This window comes from Canis lupus, chromosome 25 (genome assembly GCF_011100685.1).
Source record: "Canis lupus familiaris isolate Mischka breed German Shepherd chromosome 25, alternate assembly UU_Cfam_GSD_1.0, whole genome shotgun sequence".
In the NCBI taxonomy this organism is placed as follows: Eukaryota; Metazoa; Chordata; class Mammalia; order Carnivora; family Canidae; genus Canis; species Canis lupus.
Window position 1 is genome coordinate 11,208,069 of NC_049246.1, and position 24,860 is coordinate 11,232,928.

Sequence of the window (24,860 nt, forward strand, 5' to 3'; positions counted from 1 at the left end):
TGTTTTAAAGGATTTTGTATACTTTCTTCCATAAAGCAGCCTTCTTCTGCCTTTTCAGAAGGCCAGTGTGCAGTTGTAGCTAGACCCGTGGAGAGAGATTCTCAGTGAGGAATCTTTAGTGTGTGTGTGTGTGTGTGTGTGTGTGTGTGTGTGTAATGATGAAGGGAAGTGCCTCATATTACCTTCTATGGCCAAATGACCAAGTAAATACATGACTGGATGTCCTCAAACAGGTGAGGCTGCCTTTCAATGTAGCATGATTGCTAGAACCTGTTGCTCATCTTTTGCCAAAGACTTCCAGAAGATGGGTGAATCTTTCCTTGGCTGAATCTAATTCCTCCTGGAACATGAGCCTACCTCCCCTGTCCCTTTACCTGTGGACAGTGGTCCCTGTGTCCCCTTCCTAGCCCTTGGGACTATTACTAAATATACCCTCAGCCATCCCACCTCTAGACTTCAAGAAGGCACTGCTGCTTTGGCCTGCCTGCCTAGCTGAGAGCTTATTTCCCAAACCTTCCCTCACTCAGCCCATTTCATTAGTAACTTTCTATTCATTTCTGCTCGTTCTGCTTTGTGTCAAAAGTGTCAGAGAGGAGGGAAGATGATGAGTTATAAGTGGTGGGCAGAAGGAATGTGAAAATAAACAGCTAAGGCCCCAGGAGCAATTATCCCACTGGGTCAGATTCTAGTTTCCTCCTGCTCCCCGAGGCACTTGCTGACATCCCCAGGAATCCCTGGTTGCCCGGCAGCAGGGCCCTTTCTCTAGCCAGAAAACCTGACAGTATCAGCAAATAGAATCTAGTGCAGTGAGGGACCATGGTGTTGTCCAGCTGTAGGAGCAGCACAAGATCTCATGCTAAATATGGTTTCCTTCATGAAATATGTAACAAGAATCATCAGAGAGCTTCAAAATCATAGTGTGACCAAAATACTCGACCTGAGCATTTTAATCAGAATTTGTGTTTTGACAGAGGCAGAAGTTTAATATGCCAAATATTTCTGCATAAGTGTCCCCACCCACACCCCTGTTACATACTAGTACATCCAACTATTGCAGGCTTATTAGAGGACTTCCATGTGTGTGCTACAAAGCTTTAACAGTGCTTCAGAAAGCCAAACTTTGTAATTACTCTACCTTTCCTAAACCACAAGAGTTATTTAAAAAGCAGATACTCTTTCATTGTCTGTGTTCCATTCCTACCTCTTACTCACTATTTCCTATAGAACCCGGTTCATCATCGCTTGTTTATTAGGCATAAATATGTTTCCATCTGTGTGCTGGTGGTTCACCAGTATTTGATCACTTGTGCCCTGGGGCATGAAGGCCTTTTGTTTGTTTGTTTTTTAAGATAAAATGAGCAGTGTTGGCTGCTCCTGTTTTTCTTTTAGCAGACATGTCGCAGGATGGCTGGAAGAGACATACAACAGTCTGTTGGAACCCCTCCATCATAAAACTATGATCAGATCTTGCAGAGCTGATCTTCATGCGTCATGTCATGTAACAATCTCAAAAGTAAAACTAATCTTACTCTCCATCATACAAAACACAATTTAATGTGGCAAGAACTGGAACCAAAGCCACCAGCGATCATACATGACTTTGATGAGTTCAAAAGTATTTTACTGAGAAACTACTATGTGCTGATCATTAGTTGAGGTTTGGAGGAATCTCAATTAGTGGAGATTGAGATTAGTAGAAATTGGCAGAAAAGGAAAACCCTTTTCTGGTGCTAATTCTTCTTTGGATCAGCAGCAGCTCCTACCTTTTCCAAGTCCTTTAGAATAGGAGTAATCTCACAAGGGGGCAGTTAGCAAATATTTCCCCAACCAGCCTGCTCCATGTCCTAGATGTCCCACATCACCCTGTCATCTTTAGGTTCTGTCAAGGCCAGGGTCAAGGAAGACGCCAGGAGGAAGAAGGAACTCAGGCACAGGACAGAGTACCACTCCACCAAAACCTCATCCAGTTCCCAATTTTGACTATCCTTTCCTCCTTTCCTTGGTACATTTTTTCTTAATTTCAAGTGTGTTTTCCACCCTGTGGCATTTCCAACAATTCCATCTGCCTTCCCTGCCAACAACATCCTTGTATTTATAAAGTTTGCTGATAATGCCACAAGTGAAATTGTATTATAACAATATCTAGTCAACAAACCAAGAGATCTCTAGACCCTACCCAGCCAGCCTCTCTTATCGGGAGTCATCTTTGTTAGGATGTCTTTTATGATCTCTTAGAGCTTGTAGTATTGGGATTTGAATTGTAATTGCCCTGGAAAGTGGTATCAGGTCCTGTTCTATATTGTAAATTCCAGAAAACTGAAGATCACAATATATGGTTTTGGTGGCCTGCTTGGAAGAGTGGCATAGGCGCTTAAGTGCTAACTACATGCTATCTGGGGATACTGTCCATGGGAAATTGGCTTAGATAAACTGTATTTACCCATCTCTTGCAACCATGTAGGGTAAAAGTACTTAGATTCATTTGTTAACATAGTCAATATGTGTTGACTGTATTTTTTTGTTGTTGTTGTTATACTCCATACATAAAGAGCCTTGTGGACGTGAGGCAATCTCTAGGTGCTGAGTGGGAACCAGTCAAAATGTCTGGTCTCTACACTCAGGGCACCTGGTCCAGTATGGCCGGAGTCAATGGCAGGTGCTGGGGCACCACGATGCCAGGCAGAATGCATCACGTGGCATGAGCAGCGTATGCATGATGTGGTAGGGAGTTCAGCTGGGGTGGAGAAGCCAGCTCTGCAGGGTGCAGGCGTGTTATCCAGCAGAATGGGACAGGGAGAGATGCCACCAGGAGCCCACCACTGCCTGAAGCACTGAAGGGGAAGGGAGGGGAAAGAAGAGCAGGGGAGGGGAAGGGAGGATCAGGGAAGGGAGATCACAAAGGATTTGTCTAGCACCTGGTGCAGAATGAAAAGAGGCAGGGAGCAACTCACTTGCTTGGCTCTTAATAATAATCACCACCATACAACAGCCATTTGTTGAACACTTAATATGTACCCGGCACTTTGCCTTTCGCACATTAATTCTGAGGACACACACACACACACACGCACACACACACACAGTCAGGCTTACAGATTAGGACCCTGAGGCACAGCTCCTGAACCTCAGAAGTGGGTCTTAATCCGGCATGTCTGCCCCAAGGCCATGTTTCCTTCCCTCCATCCGGTTGCCAAGTGATCCCGAGAATGGTGATCGCTGAGGGTTTTCCAGAGCTGCTGTGGTATTATATCTGTTTATTTACATGTCTCGCCCTTCATTCTTCTATGAACCCTCCTCCGGATCTCGGGTTCTGCGGGGTTGCTGGGCGGCGGAGTCTGGGGCCTCCAGATTGCCTGGCCAGCGGATCTGAGTGTGGAACAGCCTCCCCCGCCGCCAAGTCCTATGACAGGACAGTGTTTACTTAACTGAAAGTGCTGGATACCACGTGTCCCTGAGTGCACCGCCAGTCCCCGGGGGAGTGTCAGTCCACAAACCCTTTCCTCCTTTTCCCGGGCAAGTGGGTGCGGCCTGGAGGTGCCCTGGATTCCGCATCGGGCGCCTCCCGCAGTCCAGGAGCGCTGGATCGTGGTGCGCCCGGCAGCTCTGCCCTGGTGGAAGGGTCTCTCCTCCCGAGCTTGCCTCTCGGGCTGCTCGGGGCCGTGATTGTTTCAGTCGCTGCCTGCGGGAGCCACGGCGGCCGGCGCCAGAAATTCCTGGGACTCAGCACCCAGACAGGCCCTCTGATGTGGCCGAGGCCCTCAGCAGGTTGGGTGCCACATTCTTCCCTGGATTGCTTTTCCTCCAGTTCTCAGGTCTCCCAGGTACCTGGAATGTAGCACGTCCCCTATTACCAACATTGCATAATCCTCCTCTCCCCCTGGAGGGGAGCCCCTTTGAGGGTTGAACTGTTTCTAATTTAGCTGAAAACGAAGGGTCCCCGCACAGGATTTGGCACTTCGCTACATTCCATACATATTTGCTGGAAAAACAAACACAAAGTGTTCGGTGAGGTAAGGGCGAGCCCTCCAAGGGGACATGCCTGCAGGCTATTTGGATCTGTGCCACTGGAACTTTGGAGAAAATTCAGGCCTAGGGATAGGACTTTGCAAACACAAATATTGAGAGAATATCTGAACTGCTGAAGGGAAAGCAAATAAGAAAAAAAAAAAAAAAAACGGGACATCCCAGAACAGCATACAGGGCGAAGCACACATCAAACATTTATGGTTTTTTAGGTTCAGAAGGTACAGATAGATTACATCGCGGCAACTGCAATGCAAGGTGAGGCCTTATTATCCAACAAAATTTAGGCGTTAGTACCACACTAAATGCGTTTGCTGCACATCTAGAAATATAAAATGAATTTGAAACCATGTTACTCAGCACTGGGCAGAAGAAATGGTGTGTTTGGACTTCCTACCCTGTCCTTTACCACTTTATGTCATCGTCCCAACAACCTGGGGAGGTCGTTTTGTTATGCTCATTTGAAAGACAAGGAAATTTAGTCTCTGAGAAATTAATTACCCAGCATCACTCGAATGTGAAGTCTGGTGTGTATGACTTCAAAGAGCTGGATCTGCTTCGTTTTCAGCTTTAAGGGAGGCCCTCTCCTTGGCGTCAGATCTTCGGCTGCCTGCACATCCCTGCTAGCTGCTGGAGAAATCCCAGCTCATTTCAGCCGCAGGGAAGAGACAAAACTTCAAAGTCCCCTGGGGATGTTACCTCATCTGCTCTTAGGTCAAATACTTTCTTTTCATTGTCAAAGCAGCCTCTACTTGTGAGTTCGTTTTTTCCAGCCCTGGCTGCTGACATCTGTCTACCTACAGACAGGGGTATCACCTCTGCCTGCCTACCGCCCTGCATTTCTGGGCTCCAGGAGATGCGCCTTTGGCATATCTTGTGCTCTTAGCAAGTGGCCCCTTGACCTTTCTCTACTTCACCTGCTTCTTGAGACTGAAGTTATTAAAAAACAGACATTAATCTAAAAACCTGTTAGATGGGCACCTGGGTGGCTCAGTGGTTGAGCGTCTGCCTTCGGCTCAGGTTGTGATCCTGGGGTCCTGGGATCAAGTCCCACATTAGGCTCCCCACAGGGAGACTATGTCTCTGCCCCTCTCTCTGTGTCTCTCATGAATAAATAAACTCTTTAAAATTAACAAAATAAATAAATAAAAACCTGTTAGAGAAGCCAAAGGCCTTTGATGAATAATCATACTTTAAAAAGGAAATTAATTTTATGGCATAATGAGCACTAATATGCTCACCTAGGGTTAACGGGTGATAATCAAGCAGGCATGACCAAAGTGAGCTGCACCTGGAGAGGAGACTATGGCAGAGATGGCATTCCAGCCCTGCTGGTGGCACAGTGGGGAGGAAAAAGTGTGGGACTCCTCCTGCCCTGCTCCTATTGGCTTAGCATTTTGCACCAGCCTATAACCTCATAGAACTGTAAACCTTTACAGAATTTACAGGATATGGAGTGAGGGCAATTGTAAATGTTAACAGTTTTTCCTTTCTAGACCTACCCATTGTTCTTTTTAGCCAATCTACCAGGCCTCTCTCTTTTCATTGGTGACTTTAGTATATTCGCATGCATTTTGGTAACTGATATATTTGGACTTATTTCTACTACTCTATTTTTTAAAATTATTATTATTAGATTTTATTTATTTTAGAGAGAGCGCGCGCACGCATGAGCAGGGGAGAGACAGAGGGAGAAGCAGGCTCCCCACTGAGGAGGGACTTGATCCTAGGACCCCTGGACCATGACCTGAGCTGAAGGCAAATGTCCAACCAACTGAGCCACCCAGGTGCCCTCTACTCCCTATTTTTGTTTTCTATTTGCCATGCTTCCTCCCTGTCTCTGTCTCTTTCTGTTTTCAATTAATTAAAAGTTTGTTTATTTAACTCAGAAAAGCTGTTATATTCACAGTTATGGCCTTTATATGAAAGGATACAGATTAAAATCAGCAGTGGTAAAAGCATATAAGTGGAGTCCAGGAAGACCAAGCACAACTTCCAGCTGTCTTCTCCCAGAGGATTCACGCACACAGCATTCTATTCTCCCAGTAACAATGTGTGACACAAGCAGAGGGCTTTGCTTACTAGGAAAGCTCACATGATTCTTGGTGTCCAGGGTTTTTGTTGGGGGTCAGTTACTTTGACACTTTTGTTACTTGGGCCTTTGGAGTTATAACCAACAAATCACTGCCAAATCCAATATTGTGAAGCTTTTGTCCTATGTTTTCTTCTAAGAGTTTGAGGTCTTATATTTAGATCCTTGATCCATCATGAGTTATTTTTTGCATATGGTGTTAGGTAAGGGTCCAGCTTCATTTTTTTGCATGGATGGATGGATATCCAATTTTCCCAGCACCATTTGTTGAAAAGACTGTCTTTTCCCCCACTGAATGGTCTTGACACTCTTGTCAAAAATTATTTGACCATATACACAAGGGCTTATTTCTGGGCTCTCTCTGCCTTTAATTTTTTATCCCTACTTTTTGCCTCTGCAACTTTGTAAACACAACATTTTACATCTAATTCTTTAGTGGTTCTCAAACTTGAGTGTGCACCAGGATTTCCTGGAAGACCTCCCAACACAGACCACTGGGCTCCTTATCCCACACTTCTGATTTAGCAAGTCTGAGATGAGGCTTGGAAATTTACATCTTTCTTTCTTTCTTTCTTTCTTTCTTTCTTTCTTTCTTTCTTTCTTTCTTTCTTTTTTCTTTCTTTCTTTCAAGAAAGGGAGGGTAGGAGAGGAAGAAAGAGAATTTCAAGCACGTTCTATATCCAGTGCAGAGCCCAATGCAGGGCTCTATCTCACAACCCTGAAATAATGACCTGAGCCAAAATCAAGAGTTGGAACCTTAACCAACTGAGCTGCCCTGGCACCACACAACCTTTTTATGATAAGGAAATTGAAGCATAGAGAGATAAAATAATTTTACTATGGTCATAATGCTAATGGATGGGATTGCTGGCATTTGAACTCAGGCACTCTCCTTTCATCCCCTGTCCCATGCGTTATCTTCTATGGAAACAATAGGTATAATGGTAATTAGAATTGCAACCAGAAAATATGTCAGTACTTGTGTCAACCACCTCACTCAAATTTAGATAAGGAGATCCAAGGCAAATGAAGTCACATTCCGACTGTTGTTAGATTTAGTTTACTTTTTCCTTCCTTTCTTTTTTCCTAATAATAGACTTGGAATAAGATGGTGGCCCCATGAAAGTGGGGTCACAGGGATCATGTCCCACAGTGGATAGGAGGTCAGCTTTGCCCTCAGTTCACTGACCAGCTACTCCTGATCAGGGTATCTTGATAGTCGCAGAGCCTGGGGAACATGTCCTCAGAGGCCACTAGATGTTGATTTTATGACTTCACTCCCTTGAAATTTCCTAGGAAAAATTGGCTGTCCTGTTATCACCACAGCTGAAAGGGTCTCTTGGCATTTCTCTCTTCTGGTGGATTAACCACAGGGCAGGATTGGTGAAAGGGGGGGATATGAGGTTCATCTGAGTGGATTATGACTCAAGACCAATGTTTTATCCTATTTTAGTTTCTCTATAGAACCAGTTTATTTAGGAGTCTAAACTCATATGTTTAAAACAGAAATGTTTAAAATGTTTTTCTAATAATTTTGTCCAACCAGCCTTGTCAAAATTTACCAGAGTGGCTCAATCATTATTGATATCTTTGTCAAATTTTATAATTCTTTGGGCATTCTTGTTTTAGAATAGTCTCATTTTTATATTTAAGGCTCATTCACTCCTGTTCATTTCCAAACTTCTACCTCAAAAGTCATTCCAAGCTTTTTTCCCCCCTCATCCTCTTAGTACCAACTAGACCTATCTTGGTTCTTGGGGTTTATGAGGTTAAATGTGGTTTGTACAAGTGTGATTGAAAGCAGTTTTGATTCCTCCGACAAGATCAGATTTGATTTAATAGGGGACATACCAGACCACATGGCTCTGTGAATTGTACTGGCTTCTCCTCCCCCCACCCCTCATTTCCACCATCCATACCAAAGATGCTCCTTCCCATATCTCTTGATCCTGGGATTATCCTTTTCTTCAGGTTAACTGTCTTTGATCTGGTATCAGCAACATGACCCAAACCTAGTTATTTTGTCTAGAGTCTGTTTGACCTGTTAGAAACATACACATCTTTGTCTAGTCAAATGGTGGATGTGGTCATTCCACTATGAAGACCTCCCTCCATCTTGCCATCACCCTGAAGTTTCTCTTTCTCTTGCTCAATTAAGAGGGGGCAGATTAGACCTCTACTGATTAGACCTCATCAGATAAGCTGATGTTCAACCAGGGAATGAAATACAACTCACCCCTTCTTGTAGTCTTCCCAAACCTTTATAGCTGATTCTCTTGGGGTCTTACCCTTGGTTTTGGAAAAAGGAAGAAAATGGCTTCTTTTCATAAACACTGTATTAGTCAAAAAGCCAAGGACTTCTTTACCCCTTAAACTTTTTCTTATAGTCATTGGGTGCAGGATGGGGTGGGAAAGTAGGATTGGCTCTGAACTGGTTGCCTCTCAAAGGCCCTGAGGTGAATAGATAACCCCAACTGATGGCAGCTCTCTGAATGTGGGGTGCTTAATGTCTCTGGTTAATTCCAGGACACAGGAAAAACTTCATTCGATGTTCCATTACATATAATTGCATGTTTTAATAGTTTGGGGTAGAATTTACTCGAGTTATTTTTCAGCAATAAAAGATCACATTATTAAGATCTCTGTGCTTATTATGAGACCCAACATCCATTCTTCCCATCCTCCTTGCTAGCAGAATCATGATGTTTTTCATGAAGAAATACTTCTTTCTTCTCTCTCTCACATTATTTTTCTGGATCATTTAAGAGTAAGAAACAAACATGATGTTTCTTCATTCTTAAATATTTCAGTGTATATTGTCTTAACTCAAGGAATTTTCCTATAAAACCACAGGACAATTATCAAAACCAGCAAATTAACATTGATAATATATTATTCTCTAACCTATAAACCTTATATGCATTTTGTCAATTGGCCCAATGTTATGCTTTACAGCAAAAGAAAATCCAAGACATTTAATTGTCATGTTTATTTAGTGACAATTTTTAATCTGCAACTGTTCCTGAGTCTGTCTTTGTTATTTCATGACATTGACCTTTTTTAGGAGTATAGGCTGGTGAGTTTGCAGACTGTCCCCAGTTTCAATTTGGCTGGTGTTTCCTGGTAATCAGATTCAGAGAGTACCTGTTGGTTAGGCCCATTGGGCAGAGCTCAATTTCTTTAAAAAAAAAAAAAAAAAAAAAAAAGATTGGGGCAGCCTGAGTGGTTCAGCCTCGCTCTCGCTCTCGTTCTCGCTCTCGTTCTTGCTCTCGCTCTGCGTGTGTGTGTCATGAATAAATAAATAAAATCTTAAAAAACAAACAAACAAACAAACAACAAAGGGCAGCCAGAGTGGCTCAGCAGTTTGGCACTGCCTTTGGCCTAGGGCGTGATCCTGGAGACCCGGAATCAAGTCCCGCATCAGGGTCCATGCAGGGACTCTCCCTCTGCCTGTGTCTCTGCCTCTCTCTCTACTCTCTGTGTTTCTCATGAATAAATAAATAAAATCTTTAAAAAAAAAGATTGATTTTAGAGAAGCAATGTGCGGGGGGAGGGGCAGATGGAGAGGGAGAAAGAGAAGGAATCTCAAGCAGACTCCCTACTAAGTATAGAGCTCCAAGTGGGACTCGATCCCATGACCCTGAGATCATGCCCTGGGTTGAAATCAAGAGTCGGATGCTTAACCAACTGAGCCACCTAAGAGCCCAGAGAATTTGCATTTCTAATAAAGTCTCCAAATGTTGCTGAAGAAACTCTTGAAGGGACCACACTTTAAGAACCACTGTTTCAAAGCAAAGATTTGGTAACTTTGGGAAGTAAGATACTTTGAGTTTCTGATTTAAAAAAATATTTATCGGGATCCCTGGGTGGCGCAGCGGTTTGGCGCCTGCCTTTGGCCCAGGGCCTGATCCTGGAGACCCGGGATCGAATCCCACGTCAGGCTCCCGGTGCATGGAGCCTGCTTCTCCCTCTGCCTGTGTCTCTGCCTCTCTCTCTCTCTGTGTGTGTGTGTGACTATCATAAAAAATATATATATAAATATATTTATCATTTCCTTCCCCAAACTACATATACCTATAAAATTTTGCATTCAATCTTTAGGATCTACAGAATTTCCACTCCAGGCTAATCCATAGATGTTCTAGGAATCCTTGAGGATCTTTAGAGGCTGGTTGTATTATTTGGGGAAACTCAAGTATTAAAATGAGGATTTGCAATCTTAGGAGGCTACAGTAACCTGAGAATGCATATTCAATTCTTTCATTCATTGCTTTAGCCAGCAAAGGTTTCTCAAGCTCTTGCAGGTGGCAAGTATTGTATGAGGTGATGAGAATAAAATCCTAGCCTCTACAGAGGTCACAAATGACCACCCTGTGTGGCCTACACCACACATGCAAGTAACAGAGATGTGACATGGACCTATAGGCAACTGTACCCTTCATGATAATTACAATCTCAGGGAGAGGAACAGGTTAAACCTTTCCACTCAAGGCCCTGCCAAGTCCAAGGGGCAACCCCATCCATTTTTTAGTTCAAGGCCGATAGTCCCATTTCCAGGTTGTGTGCTTATTTCAGCCCTTGTTCTATGACATGTGTGACTGGTCTTTCCTTATGAAGTTCCTTCTGTGTTTGATCCTGGTATTGTGAGGTCAAACCAACGAAGCACTTAAACAAGAGGGCTATGGAAAGTTTCACAGAGAAAATGGTGTTAAAACCAAGATCTCATTGATGAAGAGGAATTAGTTAAGCCAAGGGACATGGGAAGGGGGTAATTGTGTTCCATACAGTGAGATGGTATATCAGAAAGCCTTATGACAAAATTCAGGTTAAAGCATTTGGACTGTTTCCTTAAAAAAGAAAGAAAAGAAAAGAAAAAAAAGAAAAGAAAAGAAAAAGAAGAAAGAAAGAAAGAAAGAAAGAAAGAAAGAAAGAAAGAAAGAAAGAAAGAAAGAAAAGATAATATGAGCTACTGAAGGATTTCAAGGAGAAGACGGAAGAGGAAGAACTGGCATACTGGCATCATGGACACATGTGGCCAGTGCAGTTGCACAGGATGTGTACTTGGATGGTTGGAGTTTAATGCTCCTATAGCTGCTATCTTAAAATTCTTAAGAACTTTCTCTTTGAATGTGTTTTCTGGAGGTGAAGGTGAATGTAACAGTGGAGTATATCTGGAGCTTGGAGCCTCTGCTCATGTGTGATTCCACCACTTGATACCTTCTTGCTTCTTAGAATATGTTCTTGGTCACCTATTTCCTATGTCCTCGTGCCTGGTCCTGCCCAACTCCCTTTCCCAACCCCTGCCCCACTATGGCTCCTGCCCTACCCCCAGGGAAGTAAAAGCAGGAGGCCCATATTCTGCTATCACCTTCCATTCTTGGGTAGGGCCTATGTGCCCACATGTGGAAGATTGAATACAGCCTCATTGCATCTTGGGGCAGAGCAAAGCAGTAGCCATCCCCACCCCCAGCTGGCAACCCCATGACATACTCAGTGAGCAACCCAGGCAATCCATTGTCCCAAGTACATCCCAGTGTGGAGGCTGCAACCCCCTGGGGGTCACCTCAGCCATGGTTTGGGACAGTGGAGCCTGTGAAGAAAGGAGATTAACTTCATGCCAGCTTAGGGTTGGGACCTGGTATTTCCCTGGTCCTGACAAGAGTTTTTATTTCATAAAGCTAACCACAGCTGTGATGTCAACGATGTGAACATAGGTGGCATTGGGAGCGAGACAAGAGAACAGGAAGCGAACTAGGACATTGTACAATGTGACTGACCACTCTGAGGTAAGTGCCCGGGAAGAGGAAGAGGGCTGGGTGAACTTGACAGAGCTGGTTGAAAACCAGAGGATTTGGAGAGGAAGGAGTCAGTGATCCCACACTTTCAACATAAGCAATGAGGAAATAATACTATAATTCACCATTATAAGAAAGAAACATAAAAGGTAGTGCATATGGGTAAGGGAATATGCTGGGGAAGGTAGGAATTCAATTTTGGATACAAGTGTTTGAGCTGTCTATGAACATGCAAGGAGAGATGGCCAGCTGCCATTTGGGTGTATACCTCTCAGAAGTAAAGTCTGCCTAGAAGCCTGGAGCTGGGAATCCAGCATATAGAGGAAGCTGAAGAATATGCAGAATGTCTTCTTTACAATAGGCTTTCTCCAGGTTTTACCAAAAAGAGATGGTTGTTCTTTCCTCTCTTCAGTGGAGACTGCTTGCCCCTAACCCCACCCTTCACCACAGGCCAGGAAGACGAGGTAAATACTTGAGAATGTTCCTATCTCCCCCTTACCATTTCAGACTACCATCCTCTCCCTTCCCATAAAGAGGCTAATGCCCTGATGATGGGCCATCCCCCACCCCTCCCCGTTGTTATCTCTCATCCCATTAGCTTTCACACTCATGACTGATAGTTTGGGTTCTAGGCTCACAGTATGCCCTCTACCCATGTGTTCTTGTGAATGATTCAGTCAACACTCCAGCCCCACAATTTCTTGATTTTTCATTACTTCAAAGACCTTCATGATCACTGTACTTGAGCTACCACACCTGTGACTCACTCACTATAACCCTAAACAACTGTGGAATGGAATGTCACAGAATCCATGAATGTCATGGAATCCATGAATCTCCTGATCTTTCCCCTCCATCCCCTAATCTTTCCATTGATCTCACTCTCTTGTTCTCAATATACCTCTGCCTTGACTGAGGTGAAACCTGTATCCTACTGCCTACTCCATTTTCTCTAAACCATTGGCTCTTTTTTATTTCCTTTTCTTTCCAGCCTGTACCATGTGATAAACCATTTCAATCCCTCTCTCACTCATTATATCAAACCCTCTCCCTTGGCTCTCTGCCCTACCCACCCTGTGCTCCTCCAAGCTACCCATTAGTTGCTGCGGTTCAGTGTGCCTTCTTCACTTAACTATGAAGCACTGCTAAATGAAAATCCTACTACAGCCCTCAATGTCACATCTTCAATTTAGCTGAATCTCATTGGGTCCATCCAACATTCTACATGTCCATGTGTCAGCTCCTTCTCTTGTTCTCATTAGTGTTGAGGTGCGGTATTGCTCATTTATAATGCTACGGTGAGCATGGGGTGTTTGAGAACTGATGTGAGAAAGAGGGAACCCCATGAACTCAATCTCAGCAGAGCAGAGAGGTCTGGAGAGAGGTTAGGAGGAAGAGCTGAGAGAGTAAAGGCTGGAGAAGAGCTCAGAGATCCAGTTTTATGTCCTGCCAAGGAGTCTAGACTTTATCCAGAAAGTTACCAGAGCCACTTAGTGACACTCAGCCAAAGAGTTACATGATTCAATTTGTGTTGTTAAAAGATGCCTCAGTTTCATTTAGAAGTGGAATCACCAGGCTTGGAAAGACTGGATTAAGGTGAGAGGTGATATGGAGAACAGGGGAGGTATCAAGAGATCTTAAGGAAATAGAATCATCGGGACTCAGTAGTTGACCAATACATGATATGAAAAAGAGCTAGGAGTCGGATAAAGACTGCCCAGTTTCAGTGGGGCTCTTCACCAAGACAGGGGTGAAGAAGCTCAGCATCAGGAGAAATAAGCTCAGCTTGAGGAAAAATACTAGCTTCACTTTCATATCAGCTACTCCTCAATTCACTGCAAATTGGTTTTTATCTCAACCACTGAACATGCTGTTATTAAGGTCCCCAGTAACTGTCAAGTTGACGAGCCCAATGACGAGCTCAAGTCCCTATTTCACTTCTCAGAGGCATCGAATATTACTGACCACTCTTATTAATACTAGACAGATCCACTTGGGTGTCTGGTGCCACAACAAACTTACCAATCACAGTCAATTCAACTGATCATCTGCTTCCTCAAACCCACTGTTGTCTTGTATCCCCGTGGGACAGCACACCCACCTAGGCACTCCCTTCCAGTTAGAGCTCTGCAAGTCCCTCTCATTCACCTCCCTCATCTCATAGGCTATAAAATCGATTTTCCCAAGTACATCTTCAATCTGAACTTACTCTTCATTCACAAAGTCCCAATCTTGGCTCAGGTTCTCATCATTTCTCACCAGGTTACTGCAAGTGTCATTTCCCTGGTCCCTCTTGTCCCTTACTCCTTTCCTTGCCTTCTACCCTGCCACCCGAATTATTTTTTTCAGATGAGAGTCTGATTCTGTCCTACCCTTGGTAGAATCTTTCAATTTTCTTTACCACTTTCAAGACGAAAGTCAAAAGCCTTAGCTGGGCACACAGGTCTCTTCCTAATTGGAACTCTTCTTACTTCTTCAGCATCAGCTCCTGACTCTTCTTCACAGCTACCTAGAATCCTCTCCCAGCCCTGAACTCATCATGCATTTCCCATTTCTGTGGGAACAGAGAGCTGTTACTGTTCTCCTGGTTTGGAAGTGCTTCACTCATTTCTTCATCTAGAACTTAAATTCTAGTTAACACCTACTTGTCCTTCCAAATTCAGCTCACTTCAACAACCCAGGAGCCTTCTCTGAATTCTTAATCTGAATTCAATGCCTGTCTTCTGGACCCCTAGATGGTTGAGGTATTCCTCTGTCATAGAGTTTTACCAACAATGCTGTATAATAATCCTTACCTCTATGCTTCTCTCTTAAACTAGAATTTGCCCCCTACATTGAGTATAGTGTCTGGCATATAATAGATGTTACATAATCAACTGTGTAGCAGGGTTGCTAACTCATGCATGGTACCCTTTGATGTTTAGACAAAAATGTAATGACTTTGGTCTCTAAGTAACCTTAACATTTTCTCATGCTCCCATTGAATGACTAGTGGGAAATTTTTAATTAAATATCTGTTGTCATGTAAGCTTAGCCTATCTGATAACTGAAATGGTTTCTTCAGGTAGCATTTTGCTTCTCTTAGATAATTATTCATTCCCTCACCCAGCCCTCCCTTCCCCCTGCTTCTTTTAACAAGATGGTACCTGATGTTTGGGGGAGAGACATGTGGCTTATTTGTCCTGTGATAGTGAAGGAAGAGAGGTTCCTCGAACTTCTGCAGGTACTAGAGTCCATACTCTGTGGTATCTGCTGGCTTTTGGTGTAAAGTCCCTCTCTGCCTGGTTGTTGCCTGCCTAGTTTATCCTGAGTCTGAAGTCTGTGGCTGGTGAGTTCATGATCTGCCTTTCTGCCGTGGGCAATAATCCTAATGGTGCCTCCAGCTGGCTCCACCTCTCCTTATTTCTCATGGATTGCGAAATGAGATTTCATTTCATTCCCCATAGGACGAAATCAAATATTGCAGTTTCCAAGACTCAGTTATTGAGTTTTCTGTCAACACTCTCCAAAATATTTTCTCAGATTCTCTCCTAAGTATTCACAACAGGAAACATTTTGTCCAGCTTACCTTCTGTGGATTTGGATTGTCAAAACAGTACTCATGTGAAATATGCCCTCCCCCAGAAACATTTCTCTGTTGATCCCAATTGAGCATCCTTGATAGAAAGTTAGTCCATCAATGGTGTGTGTGATATTGTGCCCCCAATGGTGTTTAACCTACTCAAGAAACAACAAACACATCCTGTTCCCTGGGGAAAGGATTTCTCCTAACATTCCCAATAAAATCTAGTAAACAGAGGTGTGACTCATTTCATTGAGTCCTCTGAAGAAAGAGTCAATGAGCAAAGACTCTTTCATGAATCATCTGGTTATGCTATTGGACAAAAACCATCTCAAAGCACTTACCACAAAGGCAATCTGAGAGATGTGTCAAACATTTCCTCTTCCTCCACGACATGTGTTAGAGGAAGTTTATACGCTCAGTATGCACAATGCTATGGTTGAACATTTGCTCCCGAGCCCACCACTGCCTCTTCATCTTCTGGTTCCCTCTCTCACTGTGGGTCCAGAATCACCTCAGCAAGGGCTCCAAGCAGAATGGAAACCCCAGCAAGCAGGTTGGGAAGAATGAGACCAGGAGAAATGACAGGAGGATAGAAATGTGGAGAACCAAGGAATACAACTAAAAAATCAAAGGAACAGTAGCAAAGAGGTGAAGTGAAGGGGATGGTTGGGATCATCAGTTCATTCTTTAACTCTTTCTTGGCCTTCTAAGTAAGCCCAGATAATCCCCTTGTACTCAACTCCACGTGCCCACTTCATCACACTTGTGTGACACTTGCATTAGGACTTGAACATTAAAATCCAATTTGGCACCAAAAAGAGAAAGTTTTGGAGGTACCAGGTAAAGTCTGAAAGGCCCAGATGTATCTGGCACTAGAACTAATTTTTGAATAGGCTTTGGATTCATATCCCAAGATTGGATAGTCCATATCAAGAATTATCAAAATGCAGGAGGTAGGAAGAAAAGAAAGCTGATGGGGGTGCCGGGGGGCTGGCGGAGGGTTCAGGGTGGGGTCAGACAGACAGATGGACAAAGAGGGATGTTACTGGGCAGCCCCGGTGGTGCAGCGGTTTAGCGCCGCCTGCAGCCCGGGGCGTGATCCTGGAGACCCGGGATCCAGTCCCACATCGGGCTCTCTGCATGGAGCCTGCTTCTCCCTCTGCCTATGTCTCTGCCTCTCTCTCTCTCTGCATCTCTATGAATAAATAAATAAAATCTTTTTTTTTTTTTTTTTAAAAAAAGAGGGATGTTACTCAGGATAGGAAGAAAATACACTGGGACAAGGAGAACGGAGTCAGACCCTGAGAACAAGCAGAAGCAGAGCTCAGAGTGTGTAGTAAAAGAATGTGTCCAATGTCCTCAAAGCTATTTGTGTACCCAGGTAGGTACAAAGCTGGCTTCATGGGCAGGAAAATTAACTTTCCCAGAGCCCTGCACTCAGAAGGACCTGCACTTGGTTTAATGCTCTGCTGTTACCTTCTTGGAATTCTTAATAGTTTTTGAAAAAGGACTTTGTTATTTTTATTTTGCACTGGACCCCACAAATAATACAGTCTGTCCTGGGTGACAGTGTAAAGGGTTTCATCCGCACATGCCAGAGCAAAGAGCCCTTGACTCATGACAGACCGATGCCCCCCCAGTCTGTCCAGTGAGCAAGGAAAGGGAGGTTCCTCGGCTGTTACCATTTAAGCAATTTCAAAGGCCCTCATACACACTCAATTAGCAAACAAGAGGCTTAGGAAAGATGCCTTTTAAGTTTTAAGTTTTTTTATAATATCAAGGGCCTCCTGGCAATAAAGTTAGTTAGTTCTAGTTAATGCTAGAAGCCATCTTTAGTCTAGATTTGAATGAGCTCATTTCTAAGAACTCTCAATAAGTCCACCCTTTGTAGAAGAATCCTCCAAAGAATTATCAGTAAGGTTGCTTTTAGTGTTTGACTTTATATACTTAATAAATAAATATAAGACCATATATTTGTGCTCTACTTACTTTTCTGTGCTTTTTGTTATCAAATGTTGGCATGTTTATAGTATGAACTGGTTTTCCAGTAATTTACTCTCTATTTATAACATTATGAGCATAAGAAAGACAGATAAAAAAAAAAGAAAGATGGAGATAAAGGCGTCAATCAAGGTAACATGAACTTTCAATAGGTAGTATTAGTATTTTCATACTACAGGTATAGAAAATAGGTGTAAAAAAAACCCAAAAAGACTTTCCTTGTACCTTCAGTGTCTCACATATGCAAGCACACACACACATGCAGACACACAACCACAAACACACACACACACAAACGCACATTTCCATCAACCTAAACCAAACAGGCATGTTTGGTTTTTCTTCCAAATCAGTTGAGTTAAATAAAGGGTGCACATATTTTCACCATACAGGAAAGAAAACGATGCTTCTGTCCTGTTCATTTCTGTATCCACATTGCTCAGCACAGTATTAAATCAATATTATATTTGTTGAATAAATGAATGAAAGCCGTCTGACTGAAAACGTAGTAAATTTTCCATAATTTCAATGCCAAACATTGACATGGTTTCAAATGATCAGTTAACATTGTGAACTGTTGAAATAGTGTTGCTATGCCTATGGGTACATAGAAGAAGACCCTATACTCGCCAACAAGAGAAGTAATATCAGAGAGATAGATGGGCAGAGAGAACATTGAGAAAAAAATAGGAAAGAAGAAAGTTTTTGGTATTTTCACCCTCATTCTTTTGCTTTGTTATCCCTCTAACCCTCCTTCCCTTCTTTTTTTGTTTAAAGATTTTTTTTATTTATTTGAGAGAGAGAGAGAGAGACCATAAGCAGAGGGAGAGGGAGAAGCAAACTCCCCGTTGAACAGGGAGCCTGACCCAGGGCTTGACCCCAGGAAGCTAGGATCATGACCTGAGCCAAAGGCAGATGCTTAACTGACTGAGCCACCCAGGTGCCCCTCACCTTCCCCTCTTAATAGCCTCCACTACTGCTTTCATCTGCTTCTTTGCCAGTGACATCTATAAATGCAATATCTGATAAATTCACTCATACTAAAGTATGAATGGCTGCTACTATTTTTTGAATGAGCTTTCTGAATGAGTGTATTTATATTTTAATAAAGGATAAAGGAACGAGTTACCACCGTGGCACTTCCAGAATTAAGAAATGCCATAGAGATGTAAGAAGCTGAGAGTGGTGGTAGTGTAATTTAAGTGGAAGTGACCCTGCTTTAAAAAATAAGAAGTGGGATCCCTGGGTGGCGCAGCGGTTTGGCACCTGCCTTTGGCCCAGGGCGCGATCCTGGAGACCCGGGATCGAGTCCCACGTCGGGCTCCCGGTGCATGGAGCCTGCTTCTCCCTCTGCCTGTGTCTCTGCGCCTCTCTCTCTCTCTGTGACTATCATAAGTAAATAAAAATTTAAAAAAAAATAAGAGTGTTCCTTTTGAAATAGAATAAGTGCCCAAGTTGGGGGCATTCCCATAAAACTCCCATACCTTTTACTCCTTTTTATGTGCCCCAAGTAAGCTCAATGTACATTGAGAGACAGACAGACAGAAAAAGAGAGAAGCAAGCAATACAAGAATCTGGGGTGATTGATCCAACTGAAATACCATGTCTGAATTTCAAATCCTCAGTGGGAGCTCTGCTCTCTTTTCGAAGGAGAAAGCAGCCAGTCCTGAATGAGTCAAGGCAGGACAAGCCCTTGTGGCTGTCTAACCACAGGGCTGGAGTCTCTTGGGCCAGGCTCAGCACATTTTGCCCCACCTTGGGCTGCTTGGACAGCCAGACCTACATTTTAAATCAGTCTTTGGCTTGCCTTTCACCCTCAAAGTCTGAACTGCCAAGACAAGTCATCTTCTTGGTCTTGAAGGAAATTGCATGGTCCAGCTGGCCATCAGCCAACCAAGCAGCATTTATGGAGTCCCTCCTACCCCCGCAAGGTCCCAGAGCAGGGTCTGTGAGGTACGCAAAGATAAAGAAAAAGAGCTTGCTATCCAGCTAGGGAATTAAGATCTAAGCACATAAAAGGTAACTAATAAAGAGGAAAAGAATCAGGGGACTCTAGCCTCTCTTGAGAAAGAGATCACACTGCCATTTTTAGAATGCTATAGAATTTAATTGCATCAGGGGTTGTACAAAATAGGCTAAAGAGAAATGGATCCAGATTTCCATTCATCCTCAACTCGGATTTTGCATGTCACCTCAGGAAGTGCCACAAGTTTGCGTTCAAATTATCCAAACAAGTAAATCACTTAAATGCATGATACAACATGTATGCACATTGTGTGTGTGTGTGAGCCCATGAGAAATATCTCTTTACCCTCATCAAGAATTATTTTGCTCATATTATCTTTAAGACGTTAAGAATCTGCACTGCATAATTGTTGAATTTTATCATCCATACATTTATCTCCATTTCTCTTGAATATATATATATTCAATATATATACACACATAATGCAATTATTATTCAATAGAGGCAATGATCATTTCTATAATTATTTTATATTTTTCTCCTTTTCCACCAAGAAGGGAATGATCTCCCCTTAGCAAAAGGTAGGGGCTGTGTTAAAATCACTCACAGCAGTACGTATGTAGAGTTTAAGGGGCATCTTCTTATTTTCTTTGTCTTCGTATTTCTGTTTCTGTCTACCCCCTCCCTCCTCAAGTCCTATATATTTCCTCTCATCTCATAAGGATGTCTTTTCTTTAGACCCTGTATCTGGGATGAGAGGAAGGAGAACGAGAATATGTGCATGGAGGGTGGGGGGTGGGTGTAGTGGCTTGGGGAGAGGAGGAAGCCTTGGAAAGCTGAACCCTAGTTCTGGCTTTGTGATTAGGTGGTGGGACCTGCTGGCAGCCCCAACATTAGCCTTAGGGTTCATTTATGCTTTTGTTTTCTTAAGATGATCAGCGGTCCCAGGTGCATCAAGGGAGCATCAAATGGGAGTTTCAATTAGACGTGGAAGTTATGAGCAGATGAGGCTGAAGTCTATCAGTCAGAAGTATTCAGTAACAAATAGGGTTTCTTTCCTTCTACATGATCATATTACTCTTTCAACTTAATCTCAAGTATTCATGTTTTCCACCTCTCTAGCTCTCTTCTTTCCCAAACCTGAATTAGTCACTGCATTTCCCGTAAGCTAACTTGTGACAACAAAGTCAACCAAGGGGGGGGGACAAGCCCTTCCCTTTTCAGTTATTGTTTGACAAACAGGCATCACGGGTTTCAACATTTCAATAATGCCAAACAACAAGAGTAGCCAGGCCATGCTTTCCCCACATCCTTTTGGACAATTAATCAATTGTCAAGTGACTATCTGTGTGATTTGGACAAGTAACCACCTCTCTGAACTCCAGTTGTGTCACCTATGGAGTGAGGGGCTGGCATATATCCTGCCTGTCGTTCCTTGTAGTTCTAACAATGCTTCTCCTCACGCTCAGTGGCACTAGAGTTTGTTCTGTCGTAAACCAAAAGATGAGGCCATGTACCTAGAGGCGTGCGTTTGAGAGCCGTGGCTAGGAGACAATGCTGGGATTTGGGAGGCGTGTTAAAGACCTAGGCAAAGGAGCCTAGGGCCTAAAATACAGATAAAGATGTAAGAGAAGTGAAAGATGATGAAGGGCATGAAGGAGAAGTGGATGTATGAAGAGCATCTGCCCATGAGAGGGGGCCAGGAACCCCATGCCAGAAGGGGAAAGAGCCATGTAAAAACAAAGGTTGGGATCCCTGGGTGGCGCAACGGTTTAGCGCCTGCCTTTGGCCCAGGGCATGATCCTGGAGACCCGGGATCGAATCCCACGTCGGGCTCCCGGTGCATGGAGCCTGCTTCTCCCTCTGCCTGTGTCTCTGCCTCTCTCTCTCTCTGTGACTATCATAAATTAAAAACAAAACAAAACAAAACAAAGGTTAAGGCTTGGGAGCTTTAAAAATCAGTGCTGATGGGGCCTGAAGTGTCCTCTCCCTCAGCTTTAGGATGACTCCAGCTGAAGGATACTGAGGAATAACTCTTGCATTTGACCTAGTGATCTGCACTTCCTGCTGGAAAAGGAAAGACTAGCTGGTGGCGGTGGGGAGGTGGGTAGCTCAACCGGTCAGGCTGAGCCAGGGAGTGCAGCAGGAAGGACTTAGTTTCCTTGGGGCTGGAGGACTGAGAGAAAGCTCTAGTTTGGCCTTTGTGTAAAAGCAAGGGGCAGTCTGAAGGGACACTGAACTAGGACCCAATGCTAGATGCAGGCAGCACAACAGAGATTGAAAAAGGATGACCAAGGGTCAGCATGGCCTGGATTGGGCCTCTGGGCTTCCAGTAAGAGGGCTGGCTAATTTGGGCCACTGTTATGCCACTGGCTCCTAAAACTACGAAGTTCAGGTTCCAGGAGATGCTGTTGAGCCTAGCGATTCTCTCTCTCTCTCTCTCTCATTCTCAGCTCAAGTTCCTTCCGCATTGGCCTCACTTTCAGACAGCCACTCTTGGCAAGGTGGCCTGTGACAGCTTTGGGACCATATTACTTAGTGGGGTAATCCCAGGGAAAAGAGGCCTCTTCTCCCCGCTGTTCTGGAAGCAGCTTGAGGGAGGAGGTGTGGTGGACCAAGTTGACTCTGGTGCTGTCCTTGGGCCAGTCATGCTAGGCTGGAATATGTTCATCAGCCCAAATGATCATACTCAGCCCTGGAGCTGGGAGCAGGAGGGAGCAGGGATGAGACAGAAATGACCCCACCAGTTCTCAGCTGGAATGAGAGTGGTAAGACATGGTTCCCGATAGGACAACCAAGGAGCTGTTATCAGAGGGAGAATTGGGTGCCGGGCAGGTAGAAGCACGCTGACCCAGTGTGTACCCACTACTAGCTTTATTTGCGTGTAGCAGACATCCAGAAATTTCTGTCAAGAGAAATAACTTTGTGCAGTCACTAGCTGGATCCATATTATATGGATGACCCATTATATGAAACACAACTTTCCAGGAAAAGCAAAAGGAAAAGGTGGATGTCAGAATGCGGAGTGGTGGAAGTACCCAGAGACAGAATTTAAAGGATAGCTCTTTTAAGTTTATTCTATTTCAAAACCATAAACTCTCCCAGAATGATTTGTGTGTCTATACTAAAAGTCAGCTTCAGGGGAGGCACAGTCCCCTTGTGGCCTAGTGTCTTGCTTAAAATCTCCACCTCTTACCCCGGGATAAAGATCCTAATCCTTATCATGGCCTAACAGGTCCAGCCTCATCTTAACCACACTCTACATTATTCTCAGGGTGTCAGCCATTCTGGTCCGTTTAAGTCCTTCAAATGCTGCCCCAGACCACAAGATCTTTGCATGTGCTGGTTTTTTGTTTGAAATGCCCTACTCCCTACAATCTTTACCTGGTTAACATTTCATCTTTCTTCAGACTCAGCCCAGTCTTAATCCTCCCAAGTGACCTCTCTGGCTATAATTATGAATTCCCATAACACCGAGTATCTCTTCCAGGTACTAGGCATCAGTTATAATTTTTGTTTGTTTCATTTAAGGTAACGGTTGTAATTTAACATTTAGTTTTTTATTCTTAAATTCTATCTACTACTAGATTTCTGCCTATGATGGCAGAAACTGGTGTTTTTTTGTTTTTTGTTTGTTTGTTTGTTTTTCACCATTGAGTTGCTGGTATTTGGGAAGAATTTAGATTTTTTTTGAATTTAGATATTTAATAAATGAATGAAAATATTGATAATGGAAATGAGACACACTGATCCCAGACACAGTGACTATGCATATTAGTAAGCATTCAGTTTCAGGGCAATTTCAAAATATTTAATGATCAGTATGGCAAAATCATCAACTAATCAAAACAGATACTGGGATGGCCATCCCTGTGTATGCCAGTAGAGCATCAGCCCTGACTGAAATGATGTGTGAAAGTGCTTTGAACCACGAAAACAACAATACATTTTTAGTGGTTATAAATCTCAATCCATGAAAATCAGAGATGCAAAAACTATATAACATTTTTAAATTGAATTCAACTTTATTTCTTGAATTCCCATTCTGTTGATTGTAAAAATGTAGCTACCTCAGAACAAACTCACTCAGGATGTTCTTGAATGATTCAGGGTTTTCCCTCCTTGCCCCTGTACCTGGGGATAGGTCCAAGTTCTAGAGTGCTAACATGCCATACCTTCAAGGGATCAGATCCCTGGTGTTATCATCTTCCATTCTGGCATCTGCCAAGATGGTCCCTCCTCCTCCAGGTCCCTGGTCCTTGTCATCTCCCTACATTGACATTGGTGGGGGAGATGATCAGGTTTCTTCTAGGCTGTTACTGAATCCATGTGGGTCACGCTTAGCCCTTCTCTGTAAGTTTATTGACCATCTTTCAATAAGGGAAGGAGAGATGGCAAATTTAGGGATGCTTCATATGGGGACAGAAAGACTTGGGGTGGTCTCAGATGTTCCCTCTGTAGGTTGGCCAGGCTGCCATTTTTACGTTCCTGCTGCAACATGAGAAAGCCTTGCCACGAAGCCAGTCTCCCCTTAGATGGAAGCACAGCTCTCCTCTACAATACCCTACATCCTCTTCATGTCTTCTCCCCTGCCCACCCCATTTGGTCCAGATGACAAGAGAGTACAAAAACCCATCTCATCTGATCATTCATTCTCCTAACTATGTTGTTTATGGTACAATCTCTATGCTCTAAGTCCTTTAAGACTCTATTTTTTTGGGACTCAAAAATGTTTTCTTTTATCTTTTATCAAATACAAAGTCAGTGAAAACAGAGGCTTTTACTGTTGTCATGTTGGGCTGAGGATCACAGAAAATACCAGGAAGAGAAAAACACACATAAACCCATGTAACAAGATGGCACTACTGCAGTGTGATGATGCCGATAACTGCTTGTCTCATGAATCTATATAAAGAATGCTAACCAAAAAGGAAACATTTAAATTAGTATATGAAAGGTCAGCAGTCTCTAAAGCAATGTTTACAGAAAATTCTTAATTTATTGGTTTGAACTAATTAATTAATTAGTTTCCACGTTTTCTCATTGAATCTCCTTTAACCTCTTTTTTAATCTGATTTTTAAATGAGAAAACTGAAGCCCTGAGAAGTTAAGCAACCTCCCCAAGCTGGTAATGGGCAGAATAAGAGTCAGGACAAGATCTCCTGGTTTCTGATTCAAAACACTTCCCGTGACATTGCACAACTGGACAGAGGCAGAAGAAAAGACAGCTTGGCGTTAAAAGCAATTACACTGGGGTAATTCACTTGGCTGAGCCTTAGGGAAGGCGATGCTGATTGAGTGGTCATTTTGCATTTCGGCTGTAGGGTCACTTGCATTTCTGTGGGTTCTTTGGGACCGTTTTTGTGCAGCAACACCATTTCATTAGCAGAGCTCGGTCTATAATCGAGCCATGTGTGA

General features: G+C 43.4%; 1 long non-coding RNA gene across 1 annotated transcript in view; it reads right to left on the bottom strand.

The window, feature by feature from the left end:
* Positions 1 to 915: 915 nt before the first annotated feature.
* LOC111092297 overlaps positions 916 to 24,860 on the bottom strand; it is a 48,408-nt gene continuing 24,463 nt past the window's right edge. Inside the window, exon 2 of the long non-coding RNA XR_005378425.1 lies at positions 916 to 3,825. This is a non-coding gene — a long non-coding RNA (uncharacterized LOC111092297). The remainder of the gene's footprint in view (positions 3,826 to 24,860) is intronic.